The sequence below is a fragment of the Pongo abelii genome, chromosome 17 (genome assembly GCF_028885655.2).
Source record: "Pongo abelii isolate AG06213 chromosome 17, NHGRI_mPonAbe1-v2.0_pri, whole genome shotgun sequence".
NCBI lineage: Eukaryota > Metazoa > Chordata > Mammalia > Primates > Hominidae > Pongo > Pongo abelii.
In genome coordinates this window covers 85,731,369-85,747,336 of record NC_072002.2, presented here as the reverse complement: position 1 = coordinate 85,747,336, position 15,968 = coordinate 85,731,369, and the positions used below count along the sequence as shown (strand labels likewise).

Here is a 15,968-nt window from a genome sequence, read left to right as displayed (position 1 = left end):
TGCTAAGACCATTGGAAAAGCACAGTATTAGGGTGGGAGTGACCTGATTTTCCAGATGCCATCTGTCACAGCTTCGCTTGGCTAGGAAAGGTAATTCCCTGACCCCTTGCACTTCCCAGGTGAGGCTATGCCTCACCCTGCTTCGGCTCATGCTCAGTGGGCTGCACCCACTGTCCTGCACCCACCGTCCGATAAGCCCCAATGAGATGAGTCCAGTACCTCAGTTGGAAATGCAGAAATTGCCTGTCTTCTGCATCGCTCATGCTGGGAGCTGTAGACTGGATCTGTCCCTATTCGGCCATCTTGGAACTGCCTCAAAAAGCCAAGTCCCAAACTTCTTTTCATTAATTCAATACTTCCAGTTTCTGTGCTGACATTCCTTAATTCTTAACACCTCACTGAACTCTGACGTCTATTCCCATCAATCTACTGAAATTTCTTTTCCTGAAGTCATCAATAACAGCTAATGTGATGTCCAAATGATCCCTTTTGGTCTTCACTTTTGCTAACATTTTAGAGGTAACTTGCTTCTTCTAACACTATGCCTTTCACTTTGCTGACAACATATCTTGGTCTTCTCCTTCCTCCTGAGCCACCCCTCCCTCCATCTCCTGTACAGGCTCTTTTCATCTACCAATCACTTAAACATTGTTTAGGATTCTTGTCTACCCTGTTTGTGGGGCACAATCAACTACATTGATCACATTTATTATTAAGGCTTGAATTATCTTCTGTCTGTGATATTTCCCAAATATATGTGTAATAGACTGTGTATACACATGAACACACCAGTCCAGATGTGTCTTTTGAGTTTCAGACATGAAGACATAACTATATACTGGAAAGTCACACTTGGAGGTGGTATCTATTGAAGATAAAACCAATCATTTCTCCCTTCAAACTTTCTCATTCCCTTGAGTGCCTTTGTTTTAGCAAATAAATCCCATTTATCCACTTCTTGAACCAGATATGTGGAGGTCACATAAGCTCCCACCCTCTTAGACATGCAATGGGTCTGCCTTCTAAGTAGCCCTTGGATTTGCACAGTTCTCTCCATTCAGACTGTTTATCCCTAGTGCATGCACATGCCATCTCTCTCATATATTGTAAAAACTACCATGTCTCCCAAGCTCCCTTCTTGCTTGCCATTAATCCACTGTCTACCCTATAACATCACGCCACTCCCTGCTTGAGATTCTTCAACAATTTTTTCATTGCTACTAAGATAAAATCCAACTTAAGGCCTTGAGTTTACTATATGGCCTCTACCTACAGATTCATCTCCATATTGATTTCTGGATACGTTGACACGTATTTTATTCTCAAAATGTACTGAAATTCTTTCACTCCCTCCCATCTCCCTCAGCTGTTCGTGTTCTTGGCCGACAGTTTTCTTTTTGCCAAGAATCCTCCTCTTCACATCACCTTCTTCTGGATAATTCAACTGTTCCTCCAAGTCTCAATTGAAGCATAAGTTCTCAGAAAGAACTTCTCTAACCCACTGAAGAGCAAAAATGCCTTAGTACATGCCAGAACACCACCCTGCATTCCCCCATTATAACACATTTCCCAGTTTATTATTGTTATTTATTTACCATCTGTTTCCTCACTATATATAAATTCCATGAGAAAAATGATAGCTATCTTCCCACTGAAGTTTACCCAAGACCCACCTTCACACTTAATACAAGGTAGGCATTCAAACAATAATGAACAAATAATAAATATGGCAAATTGTACATCCTAAGGCTTTCTTGCCTTTTAATAAACAAGCATAGAAAAGACTTATACTGAGGGAATGTGTAAGCGTGAATCCTATGGCCTAGTACCCTAGGAAGTGGATGGTTGTGGAGAGCTACTGAGATACAGATCCCCAATCTGTGTTCTCACAATGAGAGTTGGATGTTTATTTGTTCTTCTTGTCTCTGCCTTCTCGTATTGATCAGTGCAATATTTAGCTGACCCACATTAATCATTTTGAAAGTCTTTGGACATCAAAGAGCTGGGCTTATGTACAAACACTTTTTGCCTAAATTGGTTCCAGATGATCATGTTAAAAAAACAACCTATTTTAAGAAGAATCAACTATAAGTAATGTGAGAATTAAAGTGAGGAAATGAAGACTTAAGCTAAACAGAGAGGAGGAGATTTACAAGGAAATCAAGGTAAGATGCATTAGTCTGCTACAAGAGTTTTGTTTTTCTTCCTAATAAATATAATGGCAGCCTAAAAACAAACATTTAAATGGTTCTAAGTACATCGCTGAGGACACCAGTGCTATTCATCGCATTTATTTAACCACTGTCTGATCAGTTTCCGAAATAGGGAAGCTCTAATGGATTTAAATACGTGTACTTCAAAATCAGTTTTATGATTTCTGATCCTACTTTATTTCCCTTTACATTAAACTCTCATTCTCCACACTAAAGAAAGTTCAATGAGCTAAGTAGTTATTGAATTGCTCATTTCCTCCGGATTTATCTGTGATTTTTTTTGTTTGTTTCCTTCATAGTGTGTCACTTGCCCCTTTAAGTATGTCTAGCTCTTTGATATTTCCCACCCCTAACACTTTTTGACCTCATGACTTAAACAATTGATGATGCTTACCGAGAATCAATGTCTGTGAATGCCATCCTGTCCCTTACTTCCCATTAAAACCTCAAGTTGTATGCTGTTGTGCCTTCCTATAACCTGACCTGTAAGCATTTAGACACCATTGTAATTAAGTAATTGCTCTTGGAATGTTATTTTTTCCCATCAGACTAAAAGTACTATGAGTAAAAGGAAAATTATAAATGCTGGTCAAGCAACCTTAGTTGTTCTAAAGAATACATGTGCATAATTTCATAAAAATAATTAGGCAAACGTCACGTTTTCACTCATAAGTGGGAGTTGAATAATGAGAATACATGGACACAGGGAGGGGAACATCACACAATGGGGCCTGTCAGGTGGTCGAGGGGCTAGGGGAGGGACAGCATTAGGAGAAATACCTAATGTAGATGACAGGCTGATGGGGGCAGAAAACCACCATGGCACGGTGTATACCTATTTAACAAACCTGCACATTCTGCACATGTACCCCAGAACTTAGAGTATAATAAAAAATGAAATAAAATAAATAATTAGGCAAATCCTTGGCCATGTTGAGAGACAGATCAAATTGATTGCTTCTGCCTTTTAACTTTTACTGACAAAACAGAAGACGATCCTCAAGATTTAGAATTAGATTTGACTAATTAAAAGACAAAAGTCTTATCCCCATAGGTAAAGTAGCCATTTCTGTTTTCTTCCTAACATTCTTGATCTTGTAATTCATATAAAATTATTTCAGGAGCCTCTTATTTACACTTCCAGAAAGAGTTCATTTTGGCCTCAAACTATTATATGTTTGCAAGATTAATTTTCGTAGTATAACACTTTATTGTGTCAGAGCATTGTTCATTTTTTCAAATATACATATTGCCAACATTATAAAATTAAAATATTTTTCCAGATATGGAATGTCTTTCACAAGCTAACTCAATCCTATTATCCACCCTTGCTTTGAACCATTCTGAAGATCTTTCTACTCTAATCAAATTTATTTGCTTCCTGCCCCTTCACCCCTATTTGCACAAATTCTTCTTTGATTTTTATCTTATTTTGTCACATATATTGAATGTCAACCTTTACTTCAATTGATTCAAGTCCTACCCCATCCTTCAGGAGTGCCCAGTTAAAATCCATATATCCTAAAAAGTATATTTTAGAATATTCAGCCTGAAATAAACTCTTCATCTTTTCAATTTTAAAAAACTTTTGTGGCTTAAACATAGAAGTTTATTTCTTGCTCAGAGAACAGTATTGAGCCAGTTTACTGGTCATCAAGGTCAGCAAATCCAAGTGACCTAGGAGACAAAGAGTCAGTGTTCTTCAGTGCGTGGCCCTTAAGGTGGCCTTGGCGGTGGTCTGCATTCCAGCTCACCAGAGGGGACAGAGGGTGGATAGGCACTAATAAGAGAGCTAGCCAGAATTTTAGATGGAGAATATCACATTTACTCACAATTCCATTGGTAAGAAATCAGTCACATGCCATTTCTAACTTCATGGGAAATTGAAAATGTCATCTAGTCATGTGGCCAGAAAGAAGAGGACATGGACATTTCCAGGCAGCTGCCACAGGTAGAGTGCAAGGTGTTTATTTATATACTTGGGACATTTCTCCTTTAATTGCTATTTGTATCATTTTTACTACTTACCATTCTACACCTGTATTTCTTTTTTTTCTTTTATTATTATTATTATTATTATTATTATACTTTAGGTTTTATGGTACATGTGCGCAATGTGCAGGTAAGTTACATATGTATACATGTGCCATGCTGGTGAGAACACATGGACACAGGAAGGGGAACATCACACTTCGGGGACTGTTGTGGGGTGGGGGGAGGGGGGAGGGATAGCATTGAGAGATATACCTAATGCTAGATGACGAGTTGGTGGGTGCAGTACACATGTATTTCTTACTTGCTTCAACCCACAGTTCCTTACAAATATCAGAGATCTTCAACAAGATTTTCCTAGATCCTGGCTTGTAGTCAGTTCCTTACTAAATTCACTCACAGGGACTTCTAAGTGAAGATATTTTGAGATATGGTAAAGAGCGAGAACCATACATTTTAGGCACCAGATGTAAGGGGACAGAGTTGCCATGATGTTGTAAAAAGTTGAAGAGAGAGAATTGTGTTCTCAGCCAAACAGAGGGCTTATCAACTCCAGCAAGGAGGTGGGATCTAAGAGAGGAGGTAGGCAGATCTACACTGTTATTCTTTTGAAGCATTCAAGCTGTCTCATTTATCGAGAAAAATAACATTATTACCTCTAAGAAACATCCTGTTTTAAGAAAAATGGTGTATTCTCAGAGACTAGTGCACATCATCAGCTTGAACAGATGCATGAATTGAGGCCACTTGATAGAAGAAGTAGTTGAGACTGGTAGGAATGTAATTGACGGTGATCCGTTATTTATTTTGAGCTGAGGTTTGTTCTGATTAGGGATGCCTGACCATGTAGAACCAGACTGAGAATCAAGAAAGAACCACTAGAATTAAACAGGAAACTGAGGATGCATCCAGCAGGAAGCATTAAAAAATGATTTAAAAGGCAAGACGGGCCTAAATGAAATCTGATGGGTGATAATCTGTGGTAATCCAAGTACACATTACAGTTGATTTCAGGAGAAATCGGGAAATAATTACTAAAATCTTAAAAATGGATGTGTGTTCATAGCTCAGATGCCCTTTGATATGGTTTGGCTCTGTGTCCCCGCCCAAATCTCATGTTGAATTGTAATCCCCATTGTCAGGAGAGGGACCTGGTAGGAGGTGATTGGATCATGGGGGCTGTTTCCTCCATGATGTTCTCATGATGGTGAGTGAGTTCTCCTGAGATCTGATGGTTTAAAAGTGTGTGGCAGTTCCCCATTCGTTCTCTCTCTCTCCCCTGCTCTGCCACGGTAAGACGTGCTTACTTCCCCTTCACCTTCTGCCATGATTTTAAGTTTCCTAAGGCCTCCCAGTCATGCTTTCTGTTAAGCCTACAGACTGTGAGTCAATTAAACCTCTTTTCTTTATAAACGACCTAGTCTCAGGTAGTTCTTTATAGCAGTGTGAAAACGGACTAATATAACCTTCAAAAATGTTGGAAAAGACAGTGCCAAGAGCTGGTTGGGTGGCAGGTATAAGTTCCAAGACAGCAAAAGGGGAAACTGCTGCAGATAGCAAACTAATGGAAATAACTCTCCCCTGTATATACAACCAATTTTTTATTGTTGATTCCATCTCTAGAACTGGGCCATCACCATGGCACAAGTCCAGTCTACACCACTATCTGCTTTCACCTGGAATATTAAATATCCTCCTTATTGGTCTTTCCATATTTACTCTCGATTCCCTCCAATTGACTTTCCATACTGCAACTAGAATGATCTTTAAAATTGCTGTATTTTTATGGATTACTCATACAATAGGTGCTAATAAAGAACTCGGGGCCAAGCATGGTGGCTTATACCTGTAATCCCAGCACTTTGAGAGGCTGAGGCTGGAGGATCACTAGGTCAGGAGTTCGAGACCAGCCTGGCCAACATGGTGAAACCCTGTCACTATTTAAAAAAAAAATATATATATATATATATAATTAGCTGGGCATAGTGGCAAGTACCTATAATCCCAGCTACTCAGGAGGCTGAGGCAGGAGAATTGTTTGAACCTGGGAGGCGGAAGCTCCAGTGAGCCGAGATCATGCCATTGCACTCCAGCCTGGACGACCGGGCGAGATTCTGTCAAAAAAAAAAAAAACTTGGATGTAGGCAATCTGCTTGGGAAGGGATCACAGGATGCACAGGTGAGGGGGTGTGGGAAATGAATCAGGAATTGGCAACAGGCCCAGAATGGGATACTACAATGAGCAATGGAGCTCAGTTCCAGTGGGCACTGTCTGAGAAACCATGCAGAACACAAGTTAGAATGGTCTTGGCCAGGCGCAGTGGCTCATGCCTGTAATCCCAGCACTTTGGGAGGCAGAGGTGGATCACCTGAGGTCAGGAGTTCGAGACCAGCCTGACCAACATGGTAAAACCCCATCTCTACTAAAAATACAAAATCAGCAAGGTGTGGTGGCACTCACCTGTAATCCCAGCTACTTGGGAGGCTGAGGCAAGAGAATCGCTTGAACCCAGGAGGCAGAGGTTGCAGTGAGCAGAGATTGCGCCATTGCAACCCAGCCTGGTCAACAAGAGCAAAACTCTGTCTCAAAAAAAAAAAAAAAAAAAAATAGAATGGTCTCACTGAGGAATGGGAGCACCATTATTTGTGGAGTTTTACTCTAGTGCACATTTAACCTTTAACAAGGGCAAGGAAGCCACTTGTGCCTATCCAGAGAGTTCATAAGACTTTGGGGGCCTTAATATTACCATGCATCCCCCCTCAAAAGTTCCCATTCTAGGTCTCAGGATCTTAAGAACCAAATATTATTAAGGAGAGATTCTGTTACAAAACTGAGCTCCCTAATATCTTAAAATAATAGATTATAATAAAGTATTAGGACTCTGAGAATAATGAAGTATTAGGACCCTGATTTTTGCATAAGAGACCTACCAGATTGTGCATTCCATCTTCTTTTCCATTTTCATCTCCTGTTATATTTTTTTAATACAATCTGTCCTGTGGCTACAGAACATTTTCCAGTTCTTAAAGTGTGCCCTGAATGATAGTTATGGATCTGAGCCTGTTATTTTCTTTCATCAAGGATTCTAGGGATGTGAACAAATGCCAGACGACTCCACAACCCATATAATTAGCATTGCTCCCATATGTGTTCAAGTATAAAAGTTGTTGCATAAGTTAATGGTTCAGCTTCAATCTTTACCTCAACCCAATTCACCACAGGGGAGACTGAGTAAATATGATGCTCCAAGCTCCAGGGATTATCACTACCCCCACTTGCAATCACCAGCAATAGTTTTTGTTGCTATATGACCAGTGAGTCCTCCAATTGGAACCCCATTCTTAGAATATACTTTTTAATATAACTTCTGGTATTATCCCTCTTAGTTTGAGTTCCTTGAATAGAAAATCCTGAGATAAGGACTTCCGTGCAGGTAATTTATTTAGGATATGATCCAAGAAGCACAAGTGAAACAGTAGAGGAAGTAGGCCAGAGAAATGGAGAAGCTAATAAACAGGTGACTCTGATCGCAACAGAAGATGAATCCCCCTAGGGCATTCTGAAGGACCATGTCAACATTTCTCAGAATTTCCCCACTGAAGGAAGAAAAATTCTACTAACTCATTTTTTGCTGAAAACCGATGGTCATGACTTCAAATGCCTAATACTTGCTATAGCTCGCATGACAGCTGAGCAAGATGTGCCTGCACCAAAAGAAAACTCTCGGGTAGGAAGGCTGAGGGATGAGGGTGCTTGAAATTGGAAGTGGCCAGTGAGCCTGGAAATAGTCTATCTCAGCTGCATGTGAGCTTAGAGCTGGACAAAGAGACAGCAACTGCCTCACTGACCATGCCTCTTCTTACCTTAAAATTATTCAAAGATTCCTTAGTGCCAAGCCCTAAACCGTTTTTACAGGCAATAACTCCCCCTATCCCTAAGCCCCATAGGTCTCTGCCTCTTAGTCATGCTGGTCTATTTTCTGTTCGTCAAACATACTCAGGCAATATCAGTGCCTATCCATGCATTACTCTGGCTAAAACACACTAGCCCTTATCTTTACTTTGGCTGTATCCAACACATACGTCATGTTTCTTGAATGTCATTTCTCCAGAGATTGCTGTCCTGAAATGTCAGATAAGGCGAGCTCCTACTGTGCTGCATTCCCACAACATCCTGCATGTCCACATTTTTAACACTCTTTATCCTTACTGTTCCACAGTCCATGTCTGATCTGATCTTGCCCACTCGATTGTAAACTCCATGAGAAAAGTTTTATTTGTCTTGCTTCTCTAACATCTAGCCATAGTATCACCCAGTAACCTCTTAATATGTATTGATGGATGGATGGATGGAAGGAAGGAAGGAAGGAAGGAAGGGACAACTTAGAGCTGAAGTATAAGATTAGAGAACAATTGGCAGAGCTACTTTGATCTGAAATATTGAGCTAGTGGTTAGGGATTGATTTTAAAACCAGAGGTCAGACTCAGACAATAGGAAACAGAAAGAGGTCCAGATATGAAAATAGAAGACAGCCAGACTTGGGGCAGGCAGCATGCATTCCAGCAACCACCAGCCAATAGGTGCAACTGCTTATTACAATTTCTCTGCAGGGAAGACAATATTAACATGTCATTAACACACGCAAGCACATTTTATCTTCCCATTTGCTACAACATTAATTCAACAGATGCTCTTGGAGGGCCTGTCTGAAAGGGTCAAAGCTATTTAAGGAAACTTGTTAAGTTTGCAGTTCTGAAAGAGGTCACAGTTTCATAACACAGAAATCAACCATTTTATTACATAATTTGGATATGAAGAAAATAAGCAGTATTAGGACATAACTGCCTTTGTAATAATTCAACATAATTACAGTATTTGTTATTTTTACCTATTTCTTTTTTGTAATAGAATTATGATAAATACATTAAAGAATTATTAGTAGACTAAGATGTATATTTGAATTTGTCATAGCATTTACAAACTGTAAATTTAAAGGTTTAGGTAATTTTGACAAACAAGATAAACAAAACAGTTTCTGATTCTTTTTAAAATAATATAGAGGGAAGTACAAATGAAATCCTTAGTACAATAGTTGCTTCTGCAACTTTGCGCTTTATCAAGCATTCAGTGCCCTAGGTGAGTAACACCTATTTTGGTTGCCTTCCCCTTTTCAGGCTACCCTTTTAGTAGCAAATTCTTATGGCTTGAGTATTTATAAAGCCAGGAACATGATTATTTAGAAGAACCAAGATTGATGGAACTGCAGAAAGGTTACAATTTGTTTAATAGACATTCAATTAAGTAAGCAAATGCATAGAAAAGAACCCAATATAAAAAACTGTGCAGCAGGATTAACTTTCCATCCTTCCTCACACATGTACTGGTGAACACTCAGCTGAGACTGGTTACTGCAGAGACTGTCATGGCTCCTGTCTAGATCCATTTTTGTTGCCTTCCTGACCCTGAGGCTACAACCCAAGGTGTACACAGGTGCAACTCAGTGCCACAGCTGATATGATCATTATTGACCATTCTGATAGATTGTTGCTGCCACCAGTTGTATATCTGTTGTACGGTTATTTCTACTTCTGTCTAGTTGTTACAACAAATAAGAATGTATTCATGTAAAGAAGGTGTAGGAAAGAGTATATACTTTGGCAACACAGAGATCAGGACCCAAATCCTTGACCAGATACACATTTGCTCAATTATCTTTCTGATTCATTTGAACTTTAGTTCGTCACCTGGAAAGTGGGGGGGAACATAGAAGAAACACCCTTACTTCAACACAATGGGCCTTCACACATGTCCTGAACCTTCACTATGCTTTCATGCAGTAAACATAAAACATACTTCTCCTTATGAATGCTCACATTTGCTGTGAATTAGTTCTGATTTGTGTCTGTGGCGTAGAAAAACTGATTCTCATAGGAATAAAAAAATATATTTCAGAAAACCCAATTTTTTTTTTTATAGATAGAAAGAAAACATATAAGTAATACGGGAAGAAATTGAAACAGAGCAGAGTATCTATTGATTCTTTCCTGGGGGGAAATATATCTACAAAGATAATTGGGCCAAATAGTATAGAAAGGATTTAGGAGCATCAGTCAGGACAGAATCTCAACAATTTTCATTACACACTTCTCTTTTTCCAATTTTGTGTGTGTCTCAGTCTGCTTAGGCTGCTATGATGAACTACTATAAACTGAGTGGCTTATAAATAATAGAAATGTATTTCTCACAGCTCCAAAGGGTGGGAAGTCCAAGATCAAGGTAAATTCAGTGTCTGGAAAGGACAAGGCAGCTCTCTGAGGCCTCCTTTACAAGGAAACTAATCCATTCATGTGGGTTCCAGCTTCATAATCTAATTACCTCCCAAAGGCTCCGTCTCTTAATATCATCACATTTGTAATTAGATTTCAACATATGAATGGGAGTACAGGGGCACAACATTCAGATCATAGCAGTGTATTTCAGAACACATATATTAGTGAATAAAGAAAATGAATCACAGCTGAGGTCTTGCCAATATGAGATCAACTACACTCCTCCCCTTTGCCAGAGCACATCTTACGGTGCAGTGTGCAGGGCAATTTGCAGCTGTCCTCAACTTAGGGACTGGAAACTGAGTCTAATGCAACTATACCACTACCTAGTTCTGGGCCTTTGGAGAGGTGGATGTAGTGGGTTGAAATGGTGGACCTCAAAAGATCTGTGTACACAGCACCTCAGATTGTGACATTATTTGGGAAAAGGTTTTTTTTTGAAAATGTGACTCAGTTAAGAATCATTCTCAGCAAACTATCGCAAGGACAAAAAACCAAACATCACATGTTCTCCCTCATAGGTGGGAATTGAACAATGAGAACACTTGGACACAGGAAGGGGGACATCACACCCCCGGGGCCTGTTGTGGGGTGGGGGGAGGGGGGAGGGATAGCATTAGGAGATATACCTAATGTAAATGACGAGTTAATGGGTGCAGCACACCAACATGGCACATGTATACATTTGTAACGAACCTGCACGTTGTACACATGTACCCTAGAACTTAAAGTATAATAATTAAAAAAAATTAATTAATTAAAAAAAAAGAATCTCCTAATGAGATCTTCCTGAATTTAGGGTGGGTTCTAAATTCAATGACATGTGTCCTTATAAAAGATAGAGGAGGAGACATCTTAGAGAAACACTGGGAAGAAGGCCATGGAAAGACAGAGGCAGAGATTGATGTGGTACAGCCCTAAGCCAAGCAAAGACCAGAGCCATGAAAAGCTGGAAGAGGCAAGGAAGAACTCTTTCCTGCAGCCTTCATCTTGATCTCTTGACAACATCTTGATCTTGGACTTCTGGCCTAGAGAACTATGACAGAATAAATTTCTGTGGTTTTAAGTCATCATGTATGGGGGTAATTGCTTATGGCAGCCCTAGGAAGCCAATAGAGTGGGACTCAGTTTCCTCACATATGAAATAATAGTGTTGGAGTACATGATCTCTAAAGGGTCTTCTAACTTGGATTCATTGACTGTGATTAGCTGGCATATAGGCAGGCTGAAAAAAAATCCTGAGGCTAGAGGGAGGTTATTAAGGAATTTGAGAGATTCTCATTCCTTTGCCAACCTCCATATCCACATAATCTCACCACTCTGAGTGTATGCAAAGTCCAACTCAGAAATAAAACAAGTTTAAAGGCAGAAAAAATATCAGTCTTGTCATGATGCAGGATGCACATCTAAAAATATCACAAGGCATTTCCTAGCTCAGAAAATGTATTCTGAGGCCTGCCGCTTAACACTTTATAGTTGTAGCAAAAATGAGTTTAATCTGGTATTTTCCCCTTAGTGAAATGATCACTTAAAATTCATTTAATCATTCAAATAGCATTTATGCAACATTTACTCTGGCAGCATATTGTAGGATGTGCTGGAGATACAGAAATAATCAATGACAGCTGTGCCCTCCAAAAGCATAGAGTTTAGAGGGGACAACAGGCAAGTAAACCAAATGTTTTCTTTGTAATAAGAGTGATAACTTCTATTTTAAAGGTATTCTCAGAAAGATATGGAACATAAGGGACGAGCATTTAATTCAACTCACAGGAATCAGGAACAGCTTCTTGGATGAGGGGATATATGAAGTATCCTAAAAGATAAGTAGATGTAACCAGAAAAATAGATTACAGTGAAGTGCAATTACATGGAATGATACTGAGACCAGGACGTTAGTGAGCTAAGCTGGGGCATGGTGTGCATGCGGTGGTGTGGTGGGAAATAGAGATAGGCAAAGATTATCACATAATAATCAGATGTGTCTCAGCTAAGTTAAGGCAATGGGATAGGCAGGAAGAAGAAAGTTGACAGAACCTAGTGACTGAGTCTGGTTGGAAATAAAGAAAACAGAAGAATAGTTGTTGCTGACATGGCAACTAGTAGGACTAGTAGGATATTGTGACTAGTAGCATCATTCCCCACAAGGCTGGAACAGATTGGGCAGAGGATATGGGATGTGGGGAGCTCAGGCTACAGGTACTTGCAGGGTATCTTCATTCAGTTGTCAGCAGTGAGATAAATCTAGAGTAATAAATTTGAATTAAATATTGACTGTTCCATCATCAGTGAGTGAGATTTCTCAGGCAGAGTATATAGAGTTAAAGAACCAACACAGTAATTCTAGGGAACATTAGCACTTGAGGAGCAAGCTGCGGGAGGAAAGTCCGTGAGTGAAAGAGAAGGTGCTGATATACATGAAGGAGCAACACCAGAAGTGTGTTGACTTGTAAGTCAATAGAGGAGGCAATTCACAAGAAAGAAGATTCCAGCAGCATCAGATACTCTGAAAGATAAAATAAGAAAGAAGGAAAGGCGTCCATTAGACATGGCAATTTAAAGACTGGCAAACATAGAATGAATAGTTTTAGTAGAGACGTGGCAAAAAAAGAAATATCCAGATTACATAGTGATTCAGTGAAAAAATAGCCCAGGAAGCATGGCACATGCTTGGCAGAAGTGTGGCTCTAAAGAGAAAGAAGCATAGTGGGATTTGCAGACAGAGGATGTCAAGAGTCAGGAAGAAGAAAATGAGAGCAGGGACAATATCCTTGAGTATGAAAGAGCAGCTGATGTCAAGAATGCAGGTTAAGGCCAGATGTGGTGGCTCACACCTGTAATTCAAGCACGTTGGGAGGCTGAGGTGGGTGGATCACCTGAGGTCAGGAGTTTGAGACCAGCCTGGCCAACATGGAAAAACCCCATCTCTACCAAAAATACAAAAATTAGTCAGGCATGGTGGCACAGACCTATAATCCCAGCTACTCAGGAGGCTGAGACAGGAAAATCACTTATACCCAGGAAGCAGAGGTTGCAGTGAGCTGAGATTGTGCCACTGCACTCCAGCCTGAGTGACAGAGTGAGACTCAATCTCAAAAAAAAAAAAAAAAAAAACAGAATGCAGATTAAGATCTAGGCAGGGAAAGAGGCACCTTCCAATAAAACAGAGAATGAGGGAACAGTGGCCAGAGATTAAGTTCTATTTCTAACCATTATAATAATGCATACTGTGAAGAGGAAGCTCTTGCTGTGCCTTGGTTTCCTTCTTTGAAAAAAGGAATAATAATAGTATCTATCTCACAGTTTTTAGTGAAAATTAAGTTAGAGAATACAAATAGACATTTCTCAGAGAAGCCATGCAAATGGCCAACAGACATTAAAAAATGCTCAACACCACTAGTCATCAGGGAAATGCAAATCAAACCCACAATAAGGCATCATCTTACCCCAGTTAGAAAGGCTATTATCAAAAAGACAAAAAGTAGCAGATGCTGGCAAGGATGCAAAGAAGAGAATGTAAATTAGTAAACCCATTTTGGAACACAGTATGTGAGCTCCTCAGGGAACTAAAAGTGGAACTATCATATGATCCAGCAATCCCACTACTGGGTATTTCACCAACAGAAAGTAAATTAGTGAAGGGATAGCTGCACCCCCACATTTATGGCAGCACTACTCACAATAGCCAAGATATAGAGTAAACCTAAGTGTCCATCAACAGATGAATGGATAAAGAAAATTTGGCACGTATACACAATGGAGTGCTAGTCAGCCATAAAAAAAAGGAAATCCTGTCATTTGCATCAACATGGATGTAACTGGAGGTGATTATGTTAAGTGAAATAAGCCAGGATCAGAAAGATAAAGACAAATATCATATATTCTCACTCATATGCGGGAGTTAAAAATGCAGAACTCATGGAGGTAGTGGGTAGAATGATGCTTACCAGAGGCTGGGAAGAGAAATGGAAGGGGAGATGAAGAAAAGCTGGTTAAAGGGTACAAAGATACAGTTAGACTAAAACAAAAGTTCCAGTATTACACAGAACAATAGGGTGAATATGGTTAACAGTAATATTTTGGTTTTTTTTTTTTTTCAAAGTAGCTAGAAGAAAAGATTTGGGATGTTCCCAACACAAAGAAATGATAAACATTGATGCAAAAATCCTCAATAAAATACTGGCAAACCAAATCCAGCAGCACATCAAAAAGCTTATCCACCATGAGCAAGTGGGCTTCATCCCTGGGATGCAAGGCTGGTTCAATATACGCAAATCAATAAATATAATCCAGCATATAAACAGAACCAAAGACAAAAACCACATGATTATCTCAATAGATGCAGAAAAGGCCTTTGACGAAATTCAACAACCGTTCATGCTAAAAACTCTCAATAAATTAGGTACTGATGTGACGTATCTCAAAATAATAAGAGCTATCTATGACAAACCCACAGCCAATATCATATTGAATGGGCAAAAACTGGAAGCATTCCCTTTGAAAACTGGCACAAGACAGGGATGCCCTCTCTCACCACTCCTATTCAACATAGTGTTGGAAGTTCTGGCCAGGGCAATTAGGCAGGAGAAGGAAATAAAGGGTATTCAATTAGGAAAAGAGGAAGTCATATTGTCCCTGTTTGTAGACGACATGATTGTATATCTAGAAAACCCCACTATCTCAGCCCAAAATCTCCTTAAGCTCATAAGCAACTTCAGCAAAGTCTCAGGATACAAAATCAATGTGCAAAAATCACAAGCATTCTTATACACCAATAACAGACAAACAGACAGCCAAATCATGAGTGAACTCCCATTCACAATTGCTTCAAAGAGAATAAAATACTTAGGAATCCAACTTACAAGGGACGTGAAGGAGCTCTTCAAGGAGAACTGCTAAACCACTGCTCAATGAAATAAAAGAGGATACAAACAAATGGAAGAACATCCCATGCTCATGGATAGGAAGAATCAATATCGTGAAAATGGCCATACTGCCCAAGGTAATTTACAGATTCAATGCCATCCCCATCAAGCTACCAATGACTTTCTTCACAGAATTGGAAAAAACTACTTTAAAGTTCATATGGAACCAAAAAAGAGCCCGCATCGCCAAGTCAATCCTAAGCCAGAAGAACAAAGCTGGAGGCATCACCCTACCTGACTTCAAACTATACTACAAGGCTACAGTAACCAAAACAGCACGGTACTGGTACCAAAACAGAGATATAGATCAATGGAACAGAACAGAGCCCTCAGAAATAATGCCGCATATCTACAACTATCTGATCTTTGACAAACCTGACAAAAACAAGCAATGGGGAAAGGATTCCCTATTTAATAAATGGTGCTGGGAAAACTGGCTAGCCATATGTAGAAAGCTGAAACTGGATCCCTTCCTTACACCTTATACAAAAATTAATTCAAGATGGAT

At 39.6% G+C, this 15,968-nt stretch overlaps 1 long non-coding RNA gene across 2 annotated transcripts in view; it reads right to left on the bottom strand.

The window, feature by feature from the left end:
• The window catches only part of LOC134760308 (uncharacterized), a 239,474-nt gene that overhangs the window by 17,816 nt on the left and 205,690 nt on the right, over positions 1-15,968 (bottom strand). For both annotated transcript variants that reach the window (XR_010137625.1, XR_010137626.1), the window contains exon 4: positions 6,202-6,319. This is a non-coding gene — a long non-coding RNA (uncharacterized LOC134760308). The remainder of the gene's footprint in view (positions 1-6,201; positions 6,320-15,968) is intronic.